At 45.2% G+C, this 15866-nt stretch overlaps 2 long non-coding RNA genes across 9 annotated transcripts in view; one reads left to right on the top strand and one right to left on the bottom strand.

Moving 5' to 3' along the window:
* Positions 1-15866, top strand: part of LOC142254519 (uncharacterized) — a 145870-nt gene that overhangs the window by 11355 nt on the left and 118649 nt on the right. For 4 of the 7 annotated variants that reach the window (XR_012727247.1, XR_012727246.1, XR_012727241.1 and 1 more), the window contains exon 1: positions 11112-11278. This is a non-coding gene — a long non-coding RNA (uncharacterized LOC142254519). Of the gene's footprint in view, positions 1-10588; positions 10869-11111; positions 11279-14125; positions 14427-15866 lie in introns of those variants that run through there. The other 3 variants (XR_012727244.1, XR_012727245.1, XR_012727243.1) reach the window with 3 other exon arrangements.
* On the bottom strand, positions 72-15855 carry LOC142254520 (uncharacterized). 2 transcript variants are annotated; one of them, XR_012727248.1, is made up of 5 exons: positions 15734-15855; positions 13326-13603; positions 6026-6108; positions 5274-5435; positions 72-581 (listed from the first exon to the last, which is right to left on the bottom strand). It is a non-coding gene; the product is annotated as an uncharacterized LOC142254520 (long non-coding RNA). The 2 variants fall into 2 exon arrangements; XR_012727249.1 differs by having other exon boundaries at positions 72-578.

Below are 15866 nucleotides of genomic sequence, written 5' to 3'. Positions count from 1 at the left end.
TCTACATCTCATTCTTGCGGATTGCGCGGGAGATTAACCCCTTTTTCTCCTCCTACTTTGAAGACATCGAAACTACACTAAGCAGTGCAGTAAGTGACACATCGCTGGAATCAGGGTCTCTGTCTCTAGATTGTGCTGCTCTCAGATTGGGGAGCAAAAATCTGGTGACAGATTCCCTTTAACTAGAATCATTGCTCTGATCCATATGCAATGTGTGGTGTTCCAGTATTAGGGATAAGCTGCAATACCAGAAACAGCCTGTGAACAAGAGAGGCGCTCTTTGAGAAAAAAGAAGGAAAGAAGTCTCATTTTCCTAATGTTTTACAGCCTCCTCTTCCATGCTTTGGTTTATTACTTAAAGGGAACCTGTCACCACTTTTTTGGCGTATAAGCTGCAGCCACCACCACCGGGTTCTTATATATATAGCATTCTAACATGCTGTATATAAGAGCCCAGGCCGGGGTTATAACATAAAAAAACACTTTATAATACTCACCTAATGGTCGCTCGGTGGGCCTTATGGGCTTCTCTGTTCTCCGATGCCGGCGCCGCCTCTTGTCGGTGGTGGTGGCCGCAGCTTCTAGGGCAAAAAAGTGGTGACAGGTTCCCTTTAATTTGACCTGATTCTCACTGACAGCTTGTATAATAATTGCGAGATGCATTCACACTTTTGAAGGCTTCAGAGCTGTAATCACAGAGCCTCCTTCATATTTAATGTGGTCATAAAGCCTATTCTGAAAAGTATCATTTTTTCAACAGTCATGAATGGAAAATTAGCTGTACATTTCCATTAAGGTTCAGCCAATTTGAATGTAATGTATGCACACAATGACTCCACCAGGAGAACTAGAAGTGCAGCTCTGTAGCGAATACAGGATATACCCCAAGGTCAGTTCAGGATACGTACTGTATGTACACAGTGACTTCACAAGCAGTATAGTGAATTCAGCTCTGAAGTATAATGCACAATCTAACTCAAGATCAGTACAGAATAAGTAATGTATATACACAGTTACCCCCTCCTGAAGACTAGCGAGTGCAGCTCTGGAATATAATACAGGATGTAACTCAGGATCAGTATAAGATGAGTAATGTAAGAACCAGAGCATGCACCAGCAGAACAGTGAGTGCAGCTCTGGAGCATAATACTAGATATAACTCAGGATAAGTGCATGATCGGTAATGTAATCTATGTACACAGTGATTTCACAAGCAGTATAGGGAATTCAGCTCTGAAGTATAATGCACAATGTAACTCAAGATCAGTACAGAATAAGTAATGTATATACACAGTGACCCCTCCAGAAGACTAGCGAGTGCAGCTCTGGAGTATAATACAGGATGTGACTCAGGATCAGTATAAGATGAGTAATGTATGAACATAGTGCATGCACCAGTAGAATAGTGAGTGCAGCTCTGGAGCATAATACTAGATATAACTCAGGATAAGTGCATGATCGGTAATGTAATCTATGTATACAGAGACTGCACCAGCAGAATAGTGACTGCAGCTCTGGAGTATAATACAGGATGTAACTCAGGATCAGTAATGTAATGTATGTACACAGTGATGGCACCAGCAGATCAGTGCAGCTCTGGAGTATAATAAAAGATGTAACGCAGGATCGGTACGGGATAAGGAAAGTAATGTATATACACAGTGACTGCACCAGCAGAATAGTGAGTGCAGCTCTGGATTATAATACAGGAGGTAACTCAGGATCAGCACAGGATAAGTAATGTACTGTATGTGCACAGTAACTTCAGCAGAATAGTGAGTGCAGCTCTGGAGTAACACAGGATTAGTACAAAATAAGTAGTGTCACACAGTGACTCCACCAGCAGACTAGTGAGTGCAGCTCTGGAGTATAATACAGGATGTAACCAAGGATCAGTACAGAATAAGTAATGTAATGTATGTACACAGTGACTGCACCAGCAGAATAGTGAGTGCAGCTCTGGAGTATAATACAGGATGTAACTCACTATTAGTACAGGATAAGTAATGTACTGTATGTCACAGTAACTTCAGCAGAATAGTGAGTGCAGCTCTGCAGTAACACAGGATTAATACAGAATAAATAGTGTCACATAGTTACTGCACCAGCAGACTAGTGTTTGCAGCTCTGGAGTGTAATACAGGATGTAACTAAGGATCAGTACAGAATAAGTAATGCAATGTATGTACACAGTGACTGCACCAGCAGAATAGTGAGTGCAGCTCTGGAGTATAATACAGGATGTAACTCACTATTAGTACAGGATAAGTAATGTACTGTATGTCACAGTAACTTCAGCAGAATAGTGAGTGCAGCTCTGCAGTAACACAGGATTAATACAGAATAAATAGTGTCACACAGTGACTGCACCAGCAGACTAGTGTTTGCAGCTCTGGAGTATAATACAGGATGTAACTCAGGATCAGTAATGTAATGTATGTACACAGTGACTGCACTAGCAGAATAGTGAGTGCAGCTCTGGAGTATAATACAGGATGTAACTCAGGATCAGTAATGTAATGTATGTACACAGTGACTGCACCAGCAGAATAGTGAGTGCAGCTCTGGAGTATAATACAGGAGGTAACTCAGGATCAGTATTAGATAAATAACTAAATGTGTGTAGTAACAGTCTTTGACACACGGCGTCATCCTGGCTTCATATGTTAGTTTTTATTTGCTTTCCCATTAGAGATAATAAACATACTAATAGTAACATAATATGTTATACGCACTGTCCTTACTTTAAGGACACCTTATTGTTCTTCTGCTGCATAATTCTAGAACATTCATGATTCTTGTATTGTTTATAATGATGTGTGACAATTTCCATAATATTATGTGTATTTTCTAGCACTACACTGTTTTCATATGGCTACATGGGCAATTACCAGAGTTTTGGTTACCTTGATGTACTGGACGGTTCTAGAATTGTGATCGTCTAACATTAGACTGTTCTGGAATTTGGATGTAGTCCATTGCTCGACTGTTATATGCCGATGTAGTTCCATACATGATGCAGGACTATAGCACACTGACCTGATATAAGTAGTGTAATAAAGGACCAGACTGCTCTTGAGACATTAATAGTCTTGCATTGGTCTACACTACACCGTAGAGCACTACTAATGACAATGAGAGGATATGAGCTAAATGCAAAAATTGTATAAATGTAGCTGCAGAGTTTTAGATTGCAGCTCTGTGTCCCAATGTATTGCACACGTGGTCAAAAATGTTGGTATCCCTTGCTTAATGAAATAAAAACCCACAATGGTCACAGAAATAACTGAATCTGACAAAAGTAATAATAAATAAAAAAAAAAAACTATGAAAATGAACAAATGAAAGTCAGAAATTGCTGCTTTTCTGCTTCCACAGAATTAAAAAAAAAAAATTAAACTCATGAAACAGGCCTGGACAGAAATGATGGCACCCCTGAACATAATGTGACAAAAGGGACATGTTAAATCAAGGTGTGTCCACTAATTAGCATCACAGGTGTCTACAGTCTTGTAATCAGTCAGTGGACCTGTATATAGGGCTACAGATACTCACTGTGCGTTTTGGTGACATGGTGTGTACCACACTCAACATGGACCAGAAGAAGCGATGGGAAGAGTTGTCTCAGGAGGTTAGAAAGAAAATTATAGACAAGCATGTTAAAGGTAAAAGTTATAAGACCATCTCCAAGCAGATTGATGTTCCTGTGAACTCAGTTGCACATATTATTCAGAAATTTAAGATCCATCGGACTGTTGCCAACCTCCCTGGACGTGGCCGCAGGAGGAAAATTGATGACAAATTAAAGAGACGGATAATATGAATGGTAACAAAAAAGCCCACAAGAACTTCAAGCTCAAGGAACATAAGTGTCAGATCGCACCATCCGTCATTGTTTGAGCCAAAGTGGACTTCATGGGAGACGACCAAGGAGGACACCATTGTTGAAAAAGATCATAAAAAAGCCAGACTGAAATTTTCCAAACTAAATGTTGACAAGCCACAAAGCTTCTTGGAGAATGTCATATGGACACATGGGACAAAAATTGAACTTTTTGGCAAGGTACATGAGCTCTATGTTCACAGACGGAAAAATGAAGCATATCAAGAAAAGAACACTGTCCCTACTGTGAAACATGGTGGAGGCTCTGTTATGTTCTGGGGCTGCTTTGCTGCATCTGGCACAGGGTGTCTTGAATCTGTGCAGGGTACAATGAAATCTCAAGACTATCAAGGGATTCTAGAGAGAAATGTGCTGCCCAGTGTCAGAAAGCTTGATCTCAGTTGCTGGTCATGGGTCTTGCAACAGGATAATGACCTTCAAACACCAGACAACTGAAGCAGCTTGCTTTTGAGGAGCGGCCAAAATACCCGTCGAGAGGTGCAGACGTCTCATTGACAGATACAGGAATCGTTTGATTGCAGTGATTGCCTCAAAAGGTTGTGCAACAAAATATTAAGTTATGGAAGGAAGGAAGAGGAGGAGGAGAAGGGGGAGAAGGAGGAGAAGGAGGAGGAGGAGGAGCAGGAGGAGGAGGAGGAGAAGGAGGGAAAGGAGGAGGAGGAGGGGGAAGAGGAGAAGGAGGAGGAGAATGAGGAGGAGGAGGAGGAGCAGGAGGAGGAGCAGGAGGAGGAGGGGGAAGAGGGGAAGGAGGAGGGGGAAGAGGAGAAGGAGGAGGGGGAAGAGGAGGAGGAGGAGAAGGAGGAGCAGGAGCTGGGGGAAGAGGAGAAGGAGAAGGAGGAAGAGGAGGGGGGAGAGGAGAAGGAGGAGGGGGAAGAGGAGAAGGAGGAGCAGGAGAAGGAGGAGGAGGAGAAGGAGGAGGAGCAGGAGGAGGAGGAGAAGGAGAAGGAGGAGCAGGAGCAGGGGGAAGAGGAGAAGGAGGAGGAGGAGCAGGAGAAGGAGGAGGGGGAAGAGGAGAAGGAGGAGGAGGAGAAGGAGGAGGGGGAAGAGGAGAAGGAGGAGGAGGAGAAGGAGGAGGAGAAGCAGGAGGAGCAGGAGGAGGAGAAGGAGCAGTGGGAAGAGGAGAAGGAAGGCGCCATCATTTCTGTCCAGGCCGATTTCATGAGTTTTATTTTTTTTTAATTCTGTGGAAGCAGAAAAGCAGCAATGTCTGACTTTCATTTGTTCATTTTCATAGATTTTTTTATTATTATTACTTTTGTCAGATTCAAGTTATTTCTGTGACCATTGTGGGTTTTTCTTCCATTAAACGAGGGGTGAGGGGGACCAACAATTTTGACCACGTGTGTATCTGTACCCCGTCCACACCCACCTTTACTGTAAATGTCCACTTTCAGCTCTGCTTTCCTCCTATGTGGCACACAGGCGTTTGGGCCTCCTCAAGCTTTAGGCTCTGGCTGCAAATTACGCACCTTACACCATTGCACAATTGATATTATCATTGTTTTGAATAAGTCCCACACTTGGCCAAATGCTGCAAAACAGAACAAATACATTTATAAAACGGAAATTAATTGTACTATAATATGTAAAAAAAAACATATTTGCACATATGTGACAAAGATCAATTATTTAAATAATTACCACCTCCAACAATTAGAGCTGTGTATATCAGATACAACTAGACATACAGAACAGCTGCACGCGCGGTCTTCAGACTATATAATAATCCACGACACATCTGTATTTGATTATACTGTATATAATAAACTCAATATTACATTCAAATTTTGCTTGTCCCTTTAATTGCTCCAGTTGAATTTTTAGGAAAATGTCTTCAGACCCCTGCACATCAAGGAACAAGGTGGAGAAGACAGCGAGCAACAAGACCTCCTTAAATTATAGCGATGGCGCTCACTCCGCAATTTGGGCTCATAACTCGCGTTTCGGGGGCAACGTTCCAGGACATCGCTGCACGGATCGAGGCGCAGACACAAAAGCAATCCGCTCATTTTGGAAAACAAATTTTACCTTCCTAATACTTTTTACAGTTATTTAAATAACTGATCTTTGTCACATTTGTGCAAATATTTTTTTACATATTGTATTCAGTGATATTATTACCATCAACCCTCTTGGTCAAATCCGCACTGGGAGCCTCTGAAGAAACTTGTCTGCTGCAAACCACTGCATGTGCACAATGTGTCCTAGAAGAAAGGATTTACTATTGTCATTTTATACAAAATGCATTCTAATTACTATGTACTAATGTAGATCACCACTGTGCACCATGATCCTAAAAAGACACCACACCTGTAAGAAAAAAAATAAACATTTTTAAAACTTCTGTGATAGCCGACAAGAATGTGGTGCCCTGTAATAAAAAGATCATTGCAATAATTGGAGTCATTTTCCCTATAAAGTCTCATACATCCCCTTCAAGAAAGTAACTATTTTACACCAAAGATTCCACTAACGAGGTCTCAGAGCCTATAGCATTGATTGACGACTTGTGGTGAAAAAAAGGCACTTTTATTTGGTAGGGGTCTGACTTCTTATGCCCCATGTCTATCAATTTTTGCATTAATAGGAGTCATTTTTTTTGCATTAATATGATAGCTCTTTAATGGCATAGTCATGGAGGACACTTTTAAAGGGAATCTGTCACCCTTTTGCTTTTTTTTAGTTATTAATATGGGCATACAGGTGGCATAAAAGTGAAATTAGCCACTCCTGTATGCCTCCTGGATGCGGAGTCATTTGGTAAAAATCCTCTTCTATATCTTATATCTTCCAGGCTATGGGGCGCAACCCTGCCTCCGGTCTTCGTTATTCAGGATTTTTCCTCCCCTTCTCTTCAGAGTCCCTGTGACGTCATGTGTACGGCCGGAAAATCCCACGCCTGTGCATTCTGCCTGGCGTCCCTCCATGCACTGTGACGCAGCAGTGACTCCCCAGCGCCTGCGCACTGCAAAATTAGGGCCTGTGCCCTCAGAAGGGAAGAACAGTGAAGGGAGGGATGGCAGGCAGAATGCGCATGGGGTGAAATTTCCGGCCATGCACCTCACATCACAGGGACTCCATGGAAGAAGAGGAAAAATCCTGCATAATGAAGACCAGAGACAGGCTTATCTTCCAGACAGAGCACACCCCATAGCCTGGAAGATCGAAGATATAAAAGAGGATTTAATCATTTAAAACAATTGAAAAGGGTGACAGATTCCCTTTAATGACTTAATGACAAAATGCATAATTGGTGGAGGAAGGTTGAACTAGATGGACCTAGGTCTTTTTTCAACCTATATAACTATGTAAAGCTTTACAGAAAATACAATCTTATGCCCCCTGTTATTAGCAATTTTTGGCTGGGGAGGGAATGACTTCTAGATTCTTTACTGGGAAGAAAGAATTATCTGCCACTCCCTTGTTGCATAAAGTCAATGCTAGGAACCTCCAGCAACATCTGCATAGATATGTGTGACTTATATTAGCAATTCCTATTTTTTTTTATATTCATTGGGTCCTTTAAGGTAATGAGGTGCTAATCTCTCATTCATGATCATTATCTCTAACATTCACTGTATTTGCTGCTCCCTTTATAAACACAACCTTGGGTATTCCCAACCGACATCCATATATCCTGCAACCAGGCTCAGACTGGCCCACCGGGGAGCCAGAGAATTCCCTGGTAGGCCCTCACACTCCCTTTTTTAACCACCAGCAACATCTGCATAGATATGTGTGACTTATATTAGCAATTCCTATATTTTTTTTCATATTCATTGGGTCCTTTAAGGTAATGAGGTGCTAATCTCTCTTTCATGATTATTATCTATAACATTCACTGTATTTGCTGCTCCCTCTATAAACACAACCTTGGGTATTCCCAACCAACATCCATATATCCTGCAACCAGGCTCGGACTGGCCCACCGGGGAGCCGGACAATTCCCCGGTGGGCCCTCACACTCCCTTTTTTAAACACAACCTTGGGTATTCCCAACCAACATCCATATATCCTGCAACCAGGCTCGGACTGGCCCACTGAGGAGCTGGAGAATTCCCCAGTGGACCCTCACACTCCTTTTTTTAAACACAACCTTGTGTATTCCCAACCAACATCCATATATCCTGCAACCAGGCTCGGACTGGCCCACTGGGGATCCGGATAATTTCCCGGTGGGCCCTCACACTCCCTTTTTTAAACACAACCTTGGGTATTCCCAACCAACATCCATATATCCTGCAACCAGGTTCGGACTGGCCCACCGGGGAGGCGGAGAATTTCCCGGTGGACCCTCACACTCCCTTTTTTAAACACAACCTTGGGTATTCCCAACCAACATCCATATATCCTGCAAGCAGGCTCGGACTGGCCCACTGGGGAGCCGGAGAATTCCCCGGTGGGCCCTCAAACTCAGTTGTTGGCAAAATACACTTGATTAACTATGTACAGACAGAAGCACCAACTAGCTGGTATATTATAATATTGAAAAAGGTAAATTTTTGAATGAGGGTAATGTAATATTTGCAATATTTGGAGTTAATAGCGCCACACTGCCATCCACCAGCCATTGCCTCCAGTGTAGCCAGTGCCTCCCTTTATAAACACAACCTTGGGTATTCCCAACCAACATAAATATATCCTGCAACCAGTCTTGGACTGGCCCACCAGGGAGCCAGAGAATTCCCCGGTGGGCCCTCACTCTCCCTTTTTTAAACACAACCTTGGGTATTCCCAACCAACATCGATATGAACTACAGACAGGCTCGAACTGGCCCACCGGGGAGCCAGAGAATTCCCCGGTGGGCCCTCACACTCCCTTTTTTAAACACAACCTTGGGTATTCCCAACTAACATCCATATACACTGCAATCAGGCTCGAACTGGCCCACCGGGGAGCCGGAGAATTCCCCGGTGGACTCTCACACTCCCTTTTTTAAACACAACCTTGAGTATTCCCAATCAACATCCATATATCCTGCAACCAGGTTCGGACTGGCCCACCGGAGAGGCGGAGAATTCCCCAGGGAACCCTCACACTCCCTTTTTTAAACACAACCTTGGATACTCCCAACCACCATCCATATATCCTGCAACCAGGCTCGGACTGGCCCACTGGGGAGGCGGAGAATTCCCTGGTGGGCCCCTCAAACTCAAGTTGTTGGCAAAATACACTTGATTGACTATGTACAGATAGAAGCACCAACTAGCCGGTATATTATAATATAGAAAAAGGTAAATTTATGAATGAGGGTAATGTAATATTTGCAATATTTGAAGTTAATGGTGTCATACTGCCATCCACCAGCCATTGCCTCCAGTGTAGCCAGTGCCTCCCTTTATAAACACAACCTTGGGTATTCCCAACCAACATCCACATATCCTGCAACCAGTCTTGGACTGGCCCACCGGGGAGCCGGAGAATACCCCGGTGGGCCCTCACACTCCCTTTATAAACACAACCTTGGGTATTCCCAACCAACATCCATATATCCTGCAACCAGGCTTGGACTTGCCCACCGGGGAGCGGAGAATTCCCCGGTGGACTCTCACACTCCCTTTTTTAAACACAACCTTGGGTAATCCCAATCAACATCCATATATCCTGCAACCAGGCTCGGACTGGCCCACTGGGAAGCCGGAGAATTCCCTGGTGGGCCCTCACACTCCCTTTATAAACACAACCTTGCGTATTCCCAATCAACATCCATATATCCTGCAACCAGGCTCGGACTGGCCCACCGGGGAGCCGGAGAATTCCCCGGTGGACTCTCACACTCCCTTTTTTAAACACAACCTTGGGTATTCCCAATCAACATCCATATATCCTGCAACCAGGCTCGGACTGGCCCACTGGGGAGCCGGAGAATTCCCTGGTGGGCCCTCACACTCCCTTTATAAACACAACCTTGCGTATTCCCAATCAACATCCATATATCCTGCAACCAGGCTCGGACTGGCCCACTGGGGAGCCGGAGAATTCCCCGGTGGGCCCCTCAAACTCATTTGTTGGCAAAATACACTTGATTGACCATGTACAGACAGAAGCACCAACTAGCTGGTATATTATAATATAGAAAAAGGTAAATTTATGAATGAGAATAATGTAATATTTGGAGTTAATGGCGCTATCCACCAGCCATTGCCAGTGTAGTCGGTGCATATGCCTGATCTTGGAGCAGAGAATGTTTGTTTGTGTTTGGGAACAAGAAGGGAGATGCTATGTTCACAGTCTGGGAATCTGTGCTGTACTGATAGCGTGGGAGTCTGAGTGCAGTGCGTGGGCGCAGGAGGCAGCGCCATAGACTGTTATTTGCGTCACCCCGGGAGACTAGGCTGTTTTCCTTACAAATCTAATGGATGAAGCGCGGATCTGGGCTCAGGCATTGCAGATCTTCCTTATGTTCATGCCCCCCACCTTTGTATACCCAACCACAAGCATTGCATCCCTTATGCACAGGGATCCTCTGTATTCAGAGCCATTTTGAGCTCAGCCTCATCCCTTGCAGCCTGATCCTCTGAAGAGGGGACTCTGAACGTGACGTAAATAGTTGGAACTGACGCAGCTTCCAGAGGGGGAAGCAGGTTGGATGCAGGCTGCCTGCAATGTGCACTGTTTAATTCCCCCCACCCTCCTCCATCACACCCTGCATCCCTTGTGTAGTGGATTACTGGGACATCCCCTCCCAAAATACCACAACTCACCCACCAGAAACCAAGATCCATTTATAGAACCTCTCAGCTCCAAATATAAATACTGGGGAGGGAGAAGAAAAAAAAGAAAAATCCATCCACATCCACACACACACACATTGCAGAGAGGGGATCTCAGGACAGAGGCTGCACAGCAACCAGGGAAAGGGTTAATAATCCCGGTAAATAAACAATTCTAGATAGAAACACCCAAGAATGATTCTGCTGCCTGCAACAGGCAGAACAGGAGGAGGCAATGGAGACAGCAGAGGTAGGGACAGGGCAGAGCCGATCTATGGGCGAAAATCAAATACAATATTGCAACAATGTATCAACTGCATAGAAGAAGGGGGGCGCGGATCGGGGCTGGGGGTGGGCTCCAATGAGACGGCACCTCTGGATGTGACTGTGTGCACTGTTTGTGTGTGTGGATTTTTTTTTTTCAGCCTAAAAATAGCATCAGGGTTTTGATTGTGCGCCAGAAATAGACTGAGGGTTTCACTGGTATAAAAAGCGGCGCAGGCAGCAGAGCCCCGGCAGCAGCGCCTCTATTCTACATTTACTCTTATTTTTAGCCCTGATATTAATTGTCGGATTTTCCCTCTTTTTTTCCCTCTTTCTTTCCCTCTTTCTTTCTCTCTTTCTTTCTCTCTTTCTGTATACTCAGGATTCCCAGACACGGTAAGTGATGTGAATGCTTTGCTGTAGACCCCCTGACATTCTCTATATATGTATATATATATACTCTGTATTCTGTGCATTGTTTGCATTCTCCTGATCTTGCATTGCTGCTGCTGTTAATGGTGATTGTTATGTTGCTGATTCTGTGCTGTATAAAGGGCTGGGTATTGGCTGCATGTGTACAATGTAGTGAGGGGGTTCTAGGAGGAGAATGGGAATCTCCCAGCATTACATCTCACAATCGATAGAGGCTGCAGATTTTCCTCTCTTCCCGACCGGCTGCCGGCGCTGTGGAGTCTCCGAATATTCCTATTTTTACGGAATTTCGAGATGTTTTTCTGCGAAAGAAGCCACCAGGCTGGAGAAGAGGAGAAGCGCTCTGATCCCGGAGCTGTGCAGTGCTGAGCTCTCTGATTCCGGAGCTGTGCAGTGCTGAGCGCTCTGATTCCGGAGCTGTGCAGTGCTGAGCGCTCTGATCCCGGAGCTGTGCAGTGGTGAGCGCTCTAATCCAGGAGCTGTGCAGTGCTTTGCGCTCTGATTCCGGAGCTGTGCAGTGCTGAGCTCTCTGATTCCGGAGCTGTGCAGTGCTGAGCGCTCTGATCCCGGAGCTGTGCAGTGCTGAGCGCTCTGATTCCGGAGCTGTGCAGTGCTGAGCGCTCTGATTCCGGAGCTGTGCAGTGCTGAGCGCTCTGATCCCAGAGCTGTGCAGTGCTGAGCTCTCTGATCCCGGAGCTGTGCAGTGCTGAGCGCTCTGATCCCGGAGCTGTGCAGTGCTGAGCGCTCTGATCCCGGAGCTGTGCAGTGCTGAGCGCTCTGATTCCGGAGCTGTGCAGTGCTGAGCGCTCTGATCCAGAGCTGTGCAGTGCTGAGCTCTCTGATTCCGGAGCTGTGCAGTGCTGAGCGCTCTGATCCCGGAGCTGTACAGTGCTGAGCGCTCTGATTCCGGAGCTGTGCAGTGCTGAGCGCTCTGATCCCGGAGCTGTGCAGTGCTGAGCGCTCTGATCCGGAGCTGTGCAGTGCTGAGCGCTCTGATCCCGGAGCTGTGCAGTGCTGAGCGCTCTGATCCCGGAGCTGTGCAGTGCTGAGCGCTCTGATCCCGGAGCTGTGCAGTGCTGAGCGCTCTAATCCAGGAGCTGTGCAGTGCTTTGCGCTCTGATCCGGAGCTGTGCAGTGCTGAGCGCTCTGATCCCGGAGCTGTGCAGTACTGAGCCCACTGATTGAGGAGCTGTGCAGTACTGAGCGCTCTGATCTCGGAGCTATGCAGTGCTGAGCGCTCTGATTCCGGAGCTGTGCAGTGCTGAGCCCAATGATTCAGGTGCTGTGCAGTACTGAACGCTCTAATCTCGGAGCTGTGCAGTACTGAACGCTCTAATCTCGGAGCTGTGCAGTGCTGGAGCTGAGCGCTCTGATGCAGGAGCTGTCCAGCTGAGCAGTGCTGAAAACAACAGTGGAGATTTCCCAGCTTCTTGTGCTTACACCATTTACACCACACAAGCAACTATGCAAGGAGAAGGAAGACTGGAGAAAAGAAGCATAAGGAGCAGGGATCTAGATGAAGGCTCCTCACCATCCTCTACCTCTTTCACCAGCCTTATCTTCCCGCCTTGTATTTGAATGACTTATTCCTGATGCTGGAGGTTGCTTTATTTAGATCCTCTCCTCCTCCCACCTCTTTTCTTCTCTATTTAAGACTCTGGTCCCTGAAGATGCTGAGCGTATGAGTGAGTGTATATGTCAGTGTTTTATATATATATATATATATATTATATATATATATATATAACAATAGATATATATCTATAAATAAATATATATATATGTATATATATATATATATATATATATATATATATATATATATATATATATATATATATATATGTTGTGAGTAGGTGCATCAGGGAATATTTTACTCTTGCAGGAATAGGTTTATATATTTATATATGTGACATTTGCATGTAGAAATCCAATATTTTAATAGTGACCCGAACAATAACAGTAACTCAGCTGCAAATTGCAATATTAGAGAAATCAGAGTTGTACAAACCTCCATTCGAGCTCCTGTGGCTTCTTATGCCAGAAATCAGTAATCAGATGAAGCAGCAGCTGGCGTCCTTAACCCCTTCAGCACCGAAGCTCCTCTCCAGCTGCAGGATCCCCCCTGGATGTCATTGCCAGACTACAGATTTTTTTTTTTGCCTCCCCCCTCCCCTCCGTCTTGGAAGGGGTTAATGACAGCAGACAGAACCTTTCAGAACACCGGGTTCCAAGATGATCGACTTGACAGAGATCTGGAGATCGCAGACATCTGTGGATAGGAATTTTCTGCAAGAAAAAAAACACCCACTGATGTCACTATGTACATTGCTGAGATTCCAGGCTGCGTGGTCGTATTTACAAACGGATCACAGTCTACAACAGCAACAGCACATGTAGGGAAAGACTGCACCGAGAAGGGGAGGGGTGTTTTTTTTTGTGTGTTGGATATAGATTTGCACCCGCACATGTACCGCCATACAGACACATCCGTCACAATCCGCACCATCTACACCAGAGGAGGGTAACCCGGTGTTTTGCAGCAGGGATCTGCTTTCTCTCCTGCTTTTAAGGGGTTAACCACAGCCATTCAGCGCCACAGACACACACGAGTTCTCCTGCCCAGGATTCTATTAAATAATTGAATGGTGGCAGCAGTAATGTTGGTGAAAACAGCACGGATTTCCAAGTCGTGACTGTATAAGTGAGTAATGCCAGCTGCTTGCGTCACTGCTCCAGTCACAGTTCACCCAGAGTGAGCTAGAATCGTGACTTACCAGATACCCAATGAGAGGCTGCAAGTTGGAGAAGGGAGGGGGTCTCAGCCAAAAGGTATCACACAACAGCACCCAATAAGATGTGATCCAGGGAGGGGGGCACTGCACTGGGATATCAGGCAAGAGATCCAATAAGACAAGATCCAAGGGGGTCCCTTCCTCCAAACAGGGCAGAGGAGGGGTTAAGGAATCTAGAAGATCGTGACCCTCCCACTCAGTACAGTAACTTATATACACACCTGGCTGGGACAAGAGGGATTCTGGATTGTTCATATGTTGATGGCATCTAAAGAGAGCAGAAGCCCAGATGTGATGAGGAGCCCTGCACCTGTCAAGTAAGTGGCCACTTCACTTTTTTGGGGACAGTTGTTCTCTCTATATTGTATCTCTATTGTAGCAACAATTGATATATGTATATTTATTTATATAACTAGTAAGAGTTGCAGTCCCAATCATCATTTCACTGTGAAATGATAATTTATGAACAGAAGGGGTTAGGGATATCTATGGGAGGATCAGGAAGGGGGTAGCTGCTGTTTTTGGGGGATTCCATTCTGGACTGGATAAGAGAAACAGTAATGACTTTGTGTCAGAGGAATAGAAGGAGTTAACTTAACACCAATAGACAGTTAACCCAATGTGTATATTCTACTCTACCTCCAAACTGAAATGCAATAAGGAACCTCTGACCACCCCTGATTATAAAGGGGTGCTCTTACTAATAATAACTCCTTATCTAAAATGTTAGTATCCACAAATGGGGCTCTCTTACCTCACCTATGAATTTATAAAGGTGAGCTCATATTCTGCTGAGGCTATAAAGGGGTGCAGCTGCTTCTGCTGGGTCTATAAAGGGGTGCACCTGCTTCCACTGGGTCTAAAAAGGGGTGCAGTTGCTTCTACTGGTTATATAAAGGGGTGCACTTGCGCTATCTGTGGTTTAAAGGGGTGCAGCTGCTTCTACTGGGTCTAAAAAGGGTGTAGCTACTTCTCCTTGGTCTATAAAGGGGTGCAACTGCTTCTACTTGGTCTATAAAGGGGTGCAGCTGCTTCTACTTGGTCTATAAAGGGGTGCAGCTACTTCTACTTGGTCTATAAAGAGGTGCAGCTGCTTCTACTGGGTTTAAAAAGGGATTAGCTACTTCTAAATGGTCTATAAAGGGGTGCAACTGCTTCTACTTGGTCTATAAAGGGGTGCAGCTACTTCTACTTGGTCTATAAAGGGGGGCAGCTGCTTCTACTTGGTCTATAAAGGGGTGCACATGCGCTTCCTGGGGTTTAAAGGGGTGTAATTGCTTCTGTAGATCTATAAAGGGGTGTAGCTACTTCTTCTTGGTCTATAAAGGGGTGCAGCTACTTCTTCTTGGTCTATAAAGGGGTGCACCTGCGCTTCCTGGGGTGTAGCTGCTTCTGTAGATCTATAAAGGGGTGCACCTGCTTCTACTTCGTCTATAAAGGGGTGCACCTGCTCATACTGCGTCTATAAAGGGGTGCACCTGCGCTTCCTGGGGTGTAGCTGCTTCTGTAGATCTATAAAGGGGTGCACCTGCTTCTACTTCGTCTATAAAGGGGTGCACCTGCTCACACTGCGTCTATAAAGGGGTGCACCTGCGCTTCCTGGGGTTTAAAGGGGAGCACTTACTCTTCTTCTGGCTCTATAAAAAGCTGTTCATCCTTCTCCTCTGGGTCTGTAAAGTGGTGCTCTTCCTCCTCCTCCTGGCCGTATAAAGGGGTACACCACCCTCCCTTTCACTATCTCTTCTCCTGTGGAGGAT

The sequence above is a fragment of the Anomaloglossus baeobatrachus genome, chromosome 10 (genome assembly GCF_048569485.1).
Source record: "Anomaloglossus baeobatrachus isolate aAnoBae1 chromosome 10, aAnoBae1.hap1, whole genome shotgun sequence".
NCBI lineage: Eukaryota > Metazoa > Chordata > Amphibia > Anura > Aromobatidae > Anomaloglossus > Anomaloglossus baeobatrachus.
This window is presented reverse-complemented; position numbering and strand designations above follow the sequence as displayed.